The 10,777-nt window shown below is 37.7% G+C and overlaps 1 long non-coding RNA gene across 1 annotated transcript; it reads right to left on the bottom strand.

The window, feature by feature from the left end:
* Window positions 1-986: 986 nt before the first annotated feature.
* On the bottom strand, window positions 987-1,573 carry LOC122088290. Its single transcript, XR_006143032.1, has 2 exons — window positions 1,382-1,573; window positions 987-1,277 (listed from the first exon to the last, which is right to left on the bottom strand). It is a non-coding gene; the product is annotated as an uncharacterized LOC122088290 (long non-coding RNA).
* Window positions 1,574-10,777: the final 9,204 nt, after the last annotated feature.

The raw sequence follows: 10,777 nt of genomic DNA, 5'->3' as shown, positions 1-10,777 counted from the left end.
GATTTAATAAACATGCTGGGTTCAAGCCCTAACAATCTATAATATTCAAAAGGGCCGTTCCTAGTGCAAGGGCCTTACCTGTTGATTGCCTGCCTGCAACTGATGATTATGAGCGCACCTAAGCCCAACCTTTTAGCATGACTCTTTAAGTTATTTGAAATTCCTATTCTACCCCCAACCATTAAGAGTAAAGAGAGGCGCTTACAGTCTACCCAATGCACCAAAAAACCCTAACCCTTCCCTTTTCTTTTGGCCTTTCTGCCTAAGGCACATTTATTAGTATTCCCCAGTAGCCATATTTTAGAGACCAATTTTTGGCATAGCCTGTTTATAGTTAAATGGTGCAACAGCTTGTCGGAGGCCCGTTTAGCTCGATTAAAGACCAGTAACCAACAAACCGATAATAAACAGGAGCATGCATGCCTAACATAAGCCGGATTAGTTAAACAAATAGTCACGGTGCAAAGGGGAAATTGGTCAAGCTTGGTTAGCCCCGACCAAACCTGACTGGTTGACAACCCCTAGAGAAAGGCCATGAAAATTGAGGCTAGATCAAGTTTATGAACAAGATTGTTCTCGCATGCTCTTGGTCTTGGCATTTGGAGTACATTGAGTCTCTGCATTTAATGGATTCTAAATGTCAAGAACAATCCCGTACATGAACCTGATCCAAACTCATGAAAATTGAGGTGATGATTCAAAGAGTACTCAATTAATTTAATGGTCCAGATCATACATAACATTTGAAATCCATCAATCAGGTCACTGATTTATGGGCTAGGTTGCTTGATGGGTTTATTTTCCTATATTGGTCCTGGTTCACCTGTTCACCAGTTGTCATAGAACCAAAGAACAAAGCCCAAACTCAAGCAAATAAAGTTTTGGGATTCAGTGATTCTACAAATTAACTAAGAAGGAAATTATAGCTTTACCGGATCACAGAATTTTAAGTGAAAACTGAAAACTGAAACATGAAATAGGAGGGATGAGGAAGCAAAGAGCCCAATAATATCTTATTTATTGACATGCATGCCTTTTATTGGTAATATGGTGTTCAGACTACCATCATACGTCTAGGGAAAGAGCAGGATTCTAGCACGGGTAGTAACAAACACATTCATATGTGGGCTGAGAACCTTTTGCTATACATACTCCATTGCCATTATATTTTTGGGAGCACTCAGCACGACAAGATGGGATGGTGCAGCCAGAGGGATGCAATGTTACCGCGCACCGCTTCTCTTGCGTGTCTGCTTTCGTCACCATTGATGATGCAACTACAAACAATTCATGATATCAATAGAAAGTAATGAAGTTAAGCTATCATTCATTGCAAACCACGAAGAGCTAGGAATTGGAAGTGAGACTACTTAAAACAAACCTGAGAAGACAACGATAGCAAGAATGAGGAAGGAGGTATAAGAAACCTTAGCCATTACTTACTAAATCTCTAATAGTTGTAAGCTAATCCTCACTCTGATGTTCAGTGCTTTTTGGTTTCCTCCCAGCTTATAGTGAGTGGTATTTATAGAGAAATACAAATTACTTTTGGAACTCCTAAGATGATCTGCATACTTAGAATATAGATATATATTTGGTGGTAATTAAAGACCCATATTTGGTTAAAAGAAAACAATTATTCTTATTTTTCTAAATGGGACAAGATCCTCGATCTTCGGCGTGCACTAGATAACTGGGAGGCACTTGGGATGGGTGTGCCAGCCAGCTGTAGAAATGAAGCACGCATCCCAGGTGCCTTCTAGATGTTTGATGCACACTGGACGAGGAGCTGATGCACTAAAGAGGATCCCATTCCAAAGATTTGAATAGGGGTGTCAATTGGTTGGTTTGGACCGATTTTGGTTCGATTTCATCGATTTTTCAGTTTGAGAATGAGTGACACCAAAACATAAATCAATAAAGATGCACCCCTTTCAGTCTTGTTTTAGTTTCTCTTATTAGCTTGGTTTGTGTTTACATGTAAATATATTCAAAGTATGAAAAAAATGTCTTTTATGAATTTCAAGTTCTTTCGAGTTATATTGATTTTGGTCTAATTTTTTTAAGTTCAATTTGATTTCAAGACGGTCTGATTGATATCAGTCTCACAAAATCCTAACCCAAAACATGAACCAACATAACTCATATCGATTCGATCAATTTGGCTCAATTTAATTGGTTCGAGCTAGGTGTTGACGCCCCTAGATTTGAGGGTATCAGATCTCAATTTCCATATGCTACGATAGGCTAAGTTGTGGTATAATGGGAATTGCAAGCTGTAGATGATTATCCTGTTTTGAATCACCTTTCTTAGTCATCATTACTTGTATATAGGTTTCTCATAGTTGGCTTCCCTGGTATAGAATCTCCTTTTTATTTATATATTTCTTCATAACGAATATATATATTTTTTTCGGTAAACTTCTTTATAATGGATACAATACAATATATATTACCACCTTAATGGTAGGAGTTAATTGGGTTCCCAAGTTTGGGTTTATGGGAATTGATCTCCTCCATCAGAGCAGCACTTACCTAACCACAGCTGCTTTTGTTGGAAAAGCTGAAGTTGAAATTGCACATCTAGCAAACCTTCACAGTCCTATTGGAGATAAGTCCATGATTAAATTAAATAGAGCAGTTACTATTATTTTTTAAATGGGACGAGATCCAAGTGCATTGGATGGGTGGGAGGTACTTGGGATACATGGTTGGGTGCTTACTTAGGATGTAGATATGTATATTTGACAATAATTAAATTAAGATCCATATTTGAGTGTCTTAATTAGGTTTAAAGAGAATTGAAAAAAAAAAAGGATTAAAGAGAGCGTTTACTCTTATTTTTCTTAATGGGATGAGATCCAGAGTGCATAGATGGCTAGGAGGCACTAAGGATACGTGGCCGGGTGTTTACTTAGAATGTAGATGTATATTTGGTAGTAATTTAGGACCCATATTTGTGGGTGCCTTAATTAGGTTTAAGAGAGTAGCAATTAATCTTATTTTTCTAAATGGGATGAGATTCTCAATTTCCAGTACGCATTGAATGGCTGGGAGGCAGTTGGATGCTGCGCAGGTGTTTCCATCTATCTACAGAGATTTCATTTCCACAATCAGTTGGCAGTACCTGATCACGCATCCCAAGTGCCTCCTAGCAATCCGATGCACACTAGATGAGGAGCTAGCGTACTGGAGAGGATCTTGTATCAAAGATTTGAGTACGGGTGCAATCGGTTGGTTTGGACGGGTTTTGGTTTGGTTTCATTGGTTTTCAGTGTGAGAATGAGTGAAACCAAAATATGAACCAATAAAGGTCCACCGGTTTCAGTTTCTCTTATCGGTTTGAATTCTGTTTACCATGTAAATATATTCAAAAGTACGAAAAAAAAGTGTCTTATATGAATTTCATGTTGATACCGGTTTCTTGTCGGGTTATATTGACTTCTATCTGATTTTTTTTTAAGTTCATTTTGATTTTGATATGATCCAATTTGGTTTCAGCCTTACAAAAGATCCCAACTGAAGACATGATCCAATAAACTCCGATCGATTCGATCAATTTGGGTCAGATTAGTCGTTTCGAGCTAGGTTTTTGGCATCCCTAGATTTGAAAGTAATAGATCTCTCATTTCCGTATATATATATATATATATTTATATAACTTATATTTTTCTAATGAAACAAGAAGAAATTTATTAATACATGGAAATTAGAGGTATGATATCTAGCTTATATCTATCTTATGTTATTCATGGTAATTCAACCTCAACCGATCTGGTAATTTGCTTCGTGTTGAACTGAGCATTAACAATATTAACCAGGTTGAATCGGAGTTGGTCGTTACTCAAGCTATTTTTGTAAGCTGATGTGGCCTATGTGCCACATTCAGCCAAGTTGTGGTATAGTGGGAATTCTTAGCTGTAAACGATTATCTTGTATTGAGTCAGTCTTCCTTGTATAGTCAACATTATCTTGTATAATCAACTTATCTTGTATAGAGTATCTCCTCTTGTCTTTATACATTTTTTCATAACTATTACAATGCATAGAAACATATAGTTGTAAGCAATAGAGTTCAGGCAATAGATATAAGACTTTGACCCTACCATCCCTACCACCCTTCCCACCATTTGAGTGAGCTCCTTTTATGATTGAATTTGGAATGAGAACGCTACCGGTTTGAGCAGCCATTGCACCGTAACACAGACCATGAGACCATTGGAAGGTCACATAGAGGTATCTTCAGCACTTAGGGCAAGGGGCAGCGGGTTCTTTTCACCCGGTCTGTGTCTTGGTGTAGACGCAAGCTAACGGTTAGGGTCCTACAAGATTACAGCTCTACCGTATACGGATGATGGCTTCGAAGATGGGTACTCTCATTCTGGTAATCACGTTTAAGAAAACAGAAGCAGAAGAAATTTTTCATATCTAAAACAGGAACTATCCGTAGCAGGATATCTTCCCTACTATTTTATATATGATAGAATATGAAATAATTGTCCGAGATTCGGCAAATCGATTTCGATTCGAAATGAAATTGGTGGAATCGGTTTGCAATATGCTGAAAACACCTAAGATCGGGCACAACCCTAGAAAAGCTGCATGGTGAGGCTGATTCGATGCGGCTTTAATTGGGATCAGTCAAATCCACTGATTCCAATCCGGTTTTCAAAATCCTGATGAGAAGTTATTAAAAAGATGAACGTGAAGTTTCATAAAATTACAAATATGACCACCGCCATGTCGAGACTCTCTTTCGAAAGTGAGATCACTACAAGCTTGTTGATGAAGCCATTTGGGCTCCTTAAATGCAGTTGTGATCTTATATATGATACCACCAGACGCGTCGTTACCTCTTTCGCAGTCAAAACTCTCCTCTCTAGTGGGACTAGCCAGGCGAGAAGCCTCGTTTTCTTCCACTAATTCAAGCAATTCAGTCAGTAGTAAAGTCATCGATTTCACTGAACATTGGGTTATTTATTTCATAATAGGGCAAAGGACTGACTTTTCTTGCACCCATCACCACTGGAGAACAGGGCCGTTCAAGGAGGGAAGGGAGGGACATGGGATTTCCGAACCTTGGATTGTGTGGTTAACCTCATTGCTAAGTGAAGGGAAACTTTGACATACGGCAAATGTTGCTGTTGGTTTTTTCTCCTTTTTCTTTTTTAAATAAAAATCAAAATATCTAAAAAAACTTGTGCTAAGATTTCAAAATTGTGAATTGTAGCTATATTGCCTCGTGTTAGCATTATGCCACATGTGACAGAAAATAATTTTGGTGAAGATTTAAATGCTATAGAAGAAAAAACTTCAATACATGATGAATGATATAATTGAGTTTAACAATAACAACAGGTCTTGAGTTGGAATCTCTTAGATGTTACTTTCTCTATACCCCTTGTATAGTGTACCCATCTAAAAAGATAATTAAATTTGGCTTCTAAACTTGACCTATGGTTAATCAACATGGTATCATATGACTAATATCAATAAACTGGTAGGATTCGCCATTTTAGCTCTAATGACTTTTTTGACATAAGCCAACAAAGAATATATTTGAAGATAAACAAAAGATAAACAAAAGATATATATATATATATATATATTTAGTTCACTTGAAAATATATCAAAGAAATTCTATTGTCGGTAGGCCATATGATTAAGATAGGTAGGGGTGTCAATTTCAGGCCTAATGAACCCAACTGTTCAAGCCCAAAACCAACCTGGCTCGTTTAGTAAATTTGCCAACCTCAAGCCCTACCATATTACAAAGGGATGTTCTTGATGCAAGGGATTTACCGATAGGTCATTTGACTGGGATCGAGATTAAATTTTTGACCCATTAACTTATTTGAAATTCTTATTCTACCCCCTAACCATAAAGAGTAAAGACAACCCCAGCCCAACGCCCATAAAACCCTAACCCTCGTGTTCACCTTATGGCATTTTCCGTCTAAGACTCATTTATTGGTATTCCCCTGTAGGCTGTAGCCCTACTTTACCTACCACTTTTTGGCAGACTATTTGAAGTTAAATGGCCCAGTAGCCCGTCTAAGGCTTGTTTAACTCAATTAAAGCTCAATAACTAACCGATCGATAATATACAAGAGGATGCATGCCCAACGCAAACCTAATTAGTTAAATGGTCGGTCATGATGCAAGGGTGGAATTGGTCTAACCCGATTAGAACCAGCCAAAAAGCACCAATTGACACCCCAAAAGAAAGGCCTTGAAAATTGAGGTGATGAATCAAGTACTCAATTAATTTAGCGTTCCAAAGCTGATATAAGGGTAGAAATCCATCAATCATGCCACCGATCATATGGGCGAGGTTGCTTGACGGGTTTCATTTTCCTATATTGGTCCTGGTTCACCAGCTGTCATAGAACCAGAGAGCAAAGCCCAAACTCAAGCAAATAAAGTTTTGGGATTCAGTGATTTCATGTTGAAATTTTGGCCAAAACCTTCTAAACTACCAATTAAGAAGGAAATAAAAGCTTTATTGGATCACAAAATTTTTAGATAAAAACATGAGAGGGAGAAAGAAAAGAACCCAATTATTTTTTAAGCCTTTTATTCATTATATGGTGAACAGACATGTAGAGAGAGAGAGAGAGAGAGAGAGAGAGAGAGAGAGAGAGAGAGAGAGAGAGAGAGGCTTAATTAGTATGATTCTAGCAAATGCGGTTGCATATACATCTATATGTTGGGTTTACAGAAAAATCATTCTGTTCACAAACTCCTCTGGCGCCGTTAAATTTTTTGTACCACTCTTCACCACAAGCTAGGAGCCGTTAAATTGTCAATTTGATTGTCTCGAGCTGGGTTTTTGGCATCTGTAGATTTGAAAGTATCAGATCTCTCATTTCCGTCTATATATACTAGCTTATATATTTCTCATGAAACAAGAAGAAATTTATTAATATATGCAAAAGAGAGGTACAAGATTAACCAGGTTGAACTGGAGTTGGTCATTAGTCATTATTCAAGCTATTTTTGTAAGCTGATGTGGCCTCCCAATTTGGTCTCATGGACTGTGTTATGGTACTGTTCGGCTGGGCCTAATTGGGTTTGACCAATTTTTTTCTTGCATCATGACTGTTCGTTTGACTAATTTTTCTCCTGCATCATGTTTCCAATCCAGTTTTGAAAACCCCTTATGGAAAGTTATTAAAAAGCTGAGCTTATAAAGGTTCATAAAATTACAAAGACGCTACTTCATAATATGGCAAATTACCATACTTTCCTTGCACCCATCACCACTGAAGATCAGGGCCATTTGAGGGGGGAGGGGAAGGGAGGGACAGGATTTCCAACCCTTGGATTGTGTCATGAACCTGACCGCTTAACGAGAAACTTTGTTGTAAGGCAAATTATTATTATTATTATTATTATTATTATTATTATTTAAAGAAACCGAAATATCTAAAAAAAAAAATAAAAATTGGTGCTTAGATTTCAAAATTGTGAATTTTGTCTATATTGCCTCGTGTTAGCATTATGTCAAATGTGACATGACACAATCATAAAATAGTTCTGGTGAAGATTTAAATGTTTTAAAGAAAGAACTTCACTACATGGTGAATGATATAATTGAATTTAACAATAACAATTGCTTATCAGAATGTCTTGAGTTCGAATTTCATGGATGTTACCTTCCCCTCCCACTTGTATAGTGTACCTATCTAAAATAAAGATAGTTGAATTTGGCTTCTGAACTTGAACTATGTTAATCAACATGATATCATATGACCCTTATCAGTAAATTGGTAGGATTTGCCATTTCAGCTCTGGCAAACCAACTCTAATGTAAGGGTGTTAATTGGTTTGGTTTCGGTTTGAATGGGGTGGATCGGTTCAGTTCACATTTATTTTGACCAAAACCATAATCGCACCATTTACTAAACGGTTTAACTTTCTAAAACCGTGACCGTTTAGTAAACGGTTTCGGTTTCTACGGTTTTTAAATGGTGTCGGTTTCACGGTTTTAAATAGTTTCGGTTTCGATTTATTCCATACGGTTTGTAAAATGGTTCACAATCAGTTTGTTATAACTTGCAACCATTTCTAAACTGAAGATCATAAACTTATCCAAAAATAATTAACAACCACAAACAAGAGATTCTATATTATTGATGGTATGTCTTAATTTGATAATCTAGTGCTATTTCTTTGCGTGACTATTCTCAAACATATAGAATTAATATCATACAACATCCAAATCCAGCCTTCTATAGCATAAAATATTAAAATGACAGGTGGTTCAACCAAAACACCCCACCTGTGATAACAAATAGTAATATATATGTCTTACAAGTTCATGATCTAAAGCCTAACCTTGAACTGAATTGCAATAAGTCATACCAAAGTAGGATGGACACTTAATTTAATTATTGATTGTTATATGGATTACTGCCCCTACTTTATTTAATTGTTATACGGATTAATCGGTTCGGTTTAAACGGTTTTAAATGATTCGGTTTAAAAGGTTTCAATTCGGTTTGAAACTAACAGGCTTCACGGTTAAAATCAATCCGACCCATTTAGCTAATCGGCTTGAAACTTAAAACCATAATTTCACCATTTACTAAACAGATTTGCGGTTTCGATGTAAACGAATCAGTTCGATTTCGATAAACGGTTTTGATTACAAATTCACATCCATACTCTAATGATTATCTTGTCTCCAGATTGGCTGGGTTTAGCAGACTTCTTCTTGCTAAACGGTATACCCACACCTTTGGCAATATCCATATCCTTAAAAGTGTTTCAATCCCACCTTGGGACTAAAATCCTATTCCCCGATTCCTTGCTTGAGATTTCTCAAAAAATTAAGTGGGTATTGGAAGCTGAGGAAATGTTTTGGCATCAGAAATCTAGATACATGTTCCTGATGGATGGTACAGAAACTCCAAGTTTTACCATTCTGAAGCCAAATCCAATTTGCATAAGTGGAAAATTGATTCCATCCTTGACTCTCAAGGGAACACTTTGACCTGTCCCGGGGAGATTGCTGACAAATTTGCCCACCATTTCAATGTGATTTTTACTACATCCAAGCCATTGGATCCCTCCTTTATTGAATGTATGTTCCCTCCTATCATTGATCCTTTGGAACTTTCATCCCTACATGACATACGCACAGCCTTGGAGACAATGAAAGCTATCTTTTCCATTGGAACTCATAAAGCTCCTGGTTTTGATGGTTTCAAGTGGTCTTTTTCCACAAACTATGGGATTTTGTAGCAACTGATGTGTGTAATTTTTTTTTTGTAACAGGGTAATTTATTAAGAAGGGAAGAATATCCAAAAAGAAGAGAAAAAAAGAAAATTACAGCTGACGCCATTAGCCCAACTTGCTGTCTCCACCTTCGGCATTGCCATCAGCAGAGAAAGCAAGCGAGCATCCTAGCCAAATCTAAATCTGTGCATATTTGCACCATCATTCACAAGCTCTGCTACAATGCGATTAGGAAATTCCACTGAAGTCTAGGACAAGCCAGATTTAGAGGCCTTTTTAGCTAAAAAATCTGCAATGGGGTTTGCTTCCCGAAAGCAGTGAGTTATTTTCCAAGAAATGGATTCCAAATAATGAAGGAAAAAAATCCATTTTTGGAGAGCAAACCAGGGGATCTGCCTTCGTTGAATCGCAGACACCACAGACGCCGAGTCTGATTCTATCCATACATGTGTCGCATTATGAGTCTGTGCCATTGCAATTCCTTCCAATACCGCTTCAAACTCAGCCTCGTATATCTTCTTAATACCCAGAAAAATACTAAAAGAATCACAAACCTGGCCTTCACTGTTTCGCATCACACCACCTGCTCCAGCTTTACCAGGATTGCCCAAGGAACTACCATCCACATTGATCTTTATCCAGCCAGGGGCCGGTCGACACCAGTGCACCTCAAGGGGTGGAGAAGAAACTGAGGGAGAAATCGATAAGCCCAGATTTCTGCAGCATAACACATCTGAAACTGCCTTAACCTCTTTGCATGAACTGCCATGGCATAGAATCAGCTCCTGTCTGATGGATTCAAAAATAAAATTAGCCTGTCTTGCCTTAGCCTCATGCCTTCTTTGATTTCTCTCCCACCATAGATGATAAGTAATTAGCAGAAATCCCATCTTCCATGGCTTTTTAACGTTGAGGCCAGTAGCTCTTCTCTTCCACCATAGGAGGAAGTTAGCAATCGACACCTGATTTTTCCACTGAATCCCAAAACAATTTAAAAATTTTTTCCATATAGAAATAGATAATGGGCAGTGGAGAAAAATATGATCAATATTTTCTTCGGCCATCCCACAGAGATAACAGCAAGAGGCCAAGTAGACACCTTTGCTTCTAATGTTCTCGTCTGTAGGAAGCTTACAGTGAACCAGTCTCCATCCAAAAGTAGAATATCTAGGGGGTAAGTCCTTTTGCCAAATTAATGAGACCCAGGGCACCTTAGGCGACTCCTTTCTGATGACCTCCCAAGCTGACGCCGTAGTAAAATTCCCCATAGGCGTTAAAGACCAAACACTTACATCTTCCATTTGCACACTGGGAATTTTAATCTTTTTTATCTGATTAAAAATCTGCTTAAGCAAAGGAGCATTTACCTCTGGAAGATGCCATTGTCCCTCTCTAATAAAATCTCCCACTGTAGCAGAAGTGATTAGAGAGCTGGAATTATCTAAGTTGATCTCCTCCATTATAGATCTCTGTCCCCACCATTTATCCTTCCAAAAATTAGCAAGAAGACCATTACCAATAATCCATCTTTCC

The sequence above is a fragment of the Macadamia integrifolia genome, chromosome 9 (genome assembly GCF_013358625.1).
Source record: "Macadamia integrifolia cultivar HAES 741 chromosome 9, SCU_Mint_v3, whole genome shotgun sequence".
Lineage (NCBI taxonomy): Eukaryota > Viridiplantae > Streptophyta > Magnoliopsida > Proteales > Proteaceae > Macadamia > Macadamia integrifolia.
The sequence above is the reverse complement of the archived record's forward strand: the minus strand, read 5'-3'. Positions and strand labels throughout refer to the sequence as shown.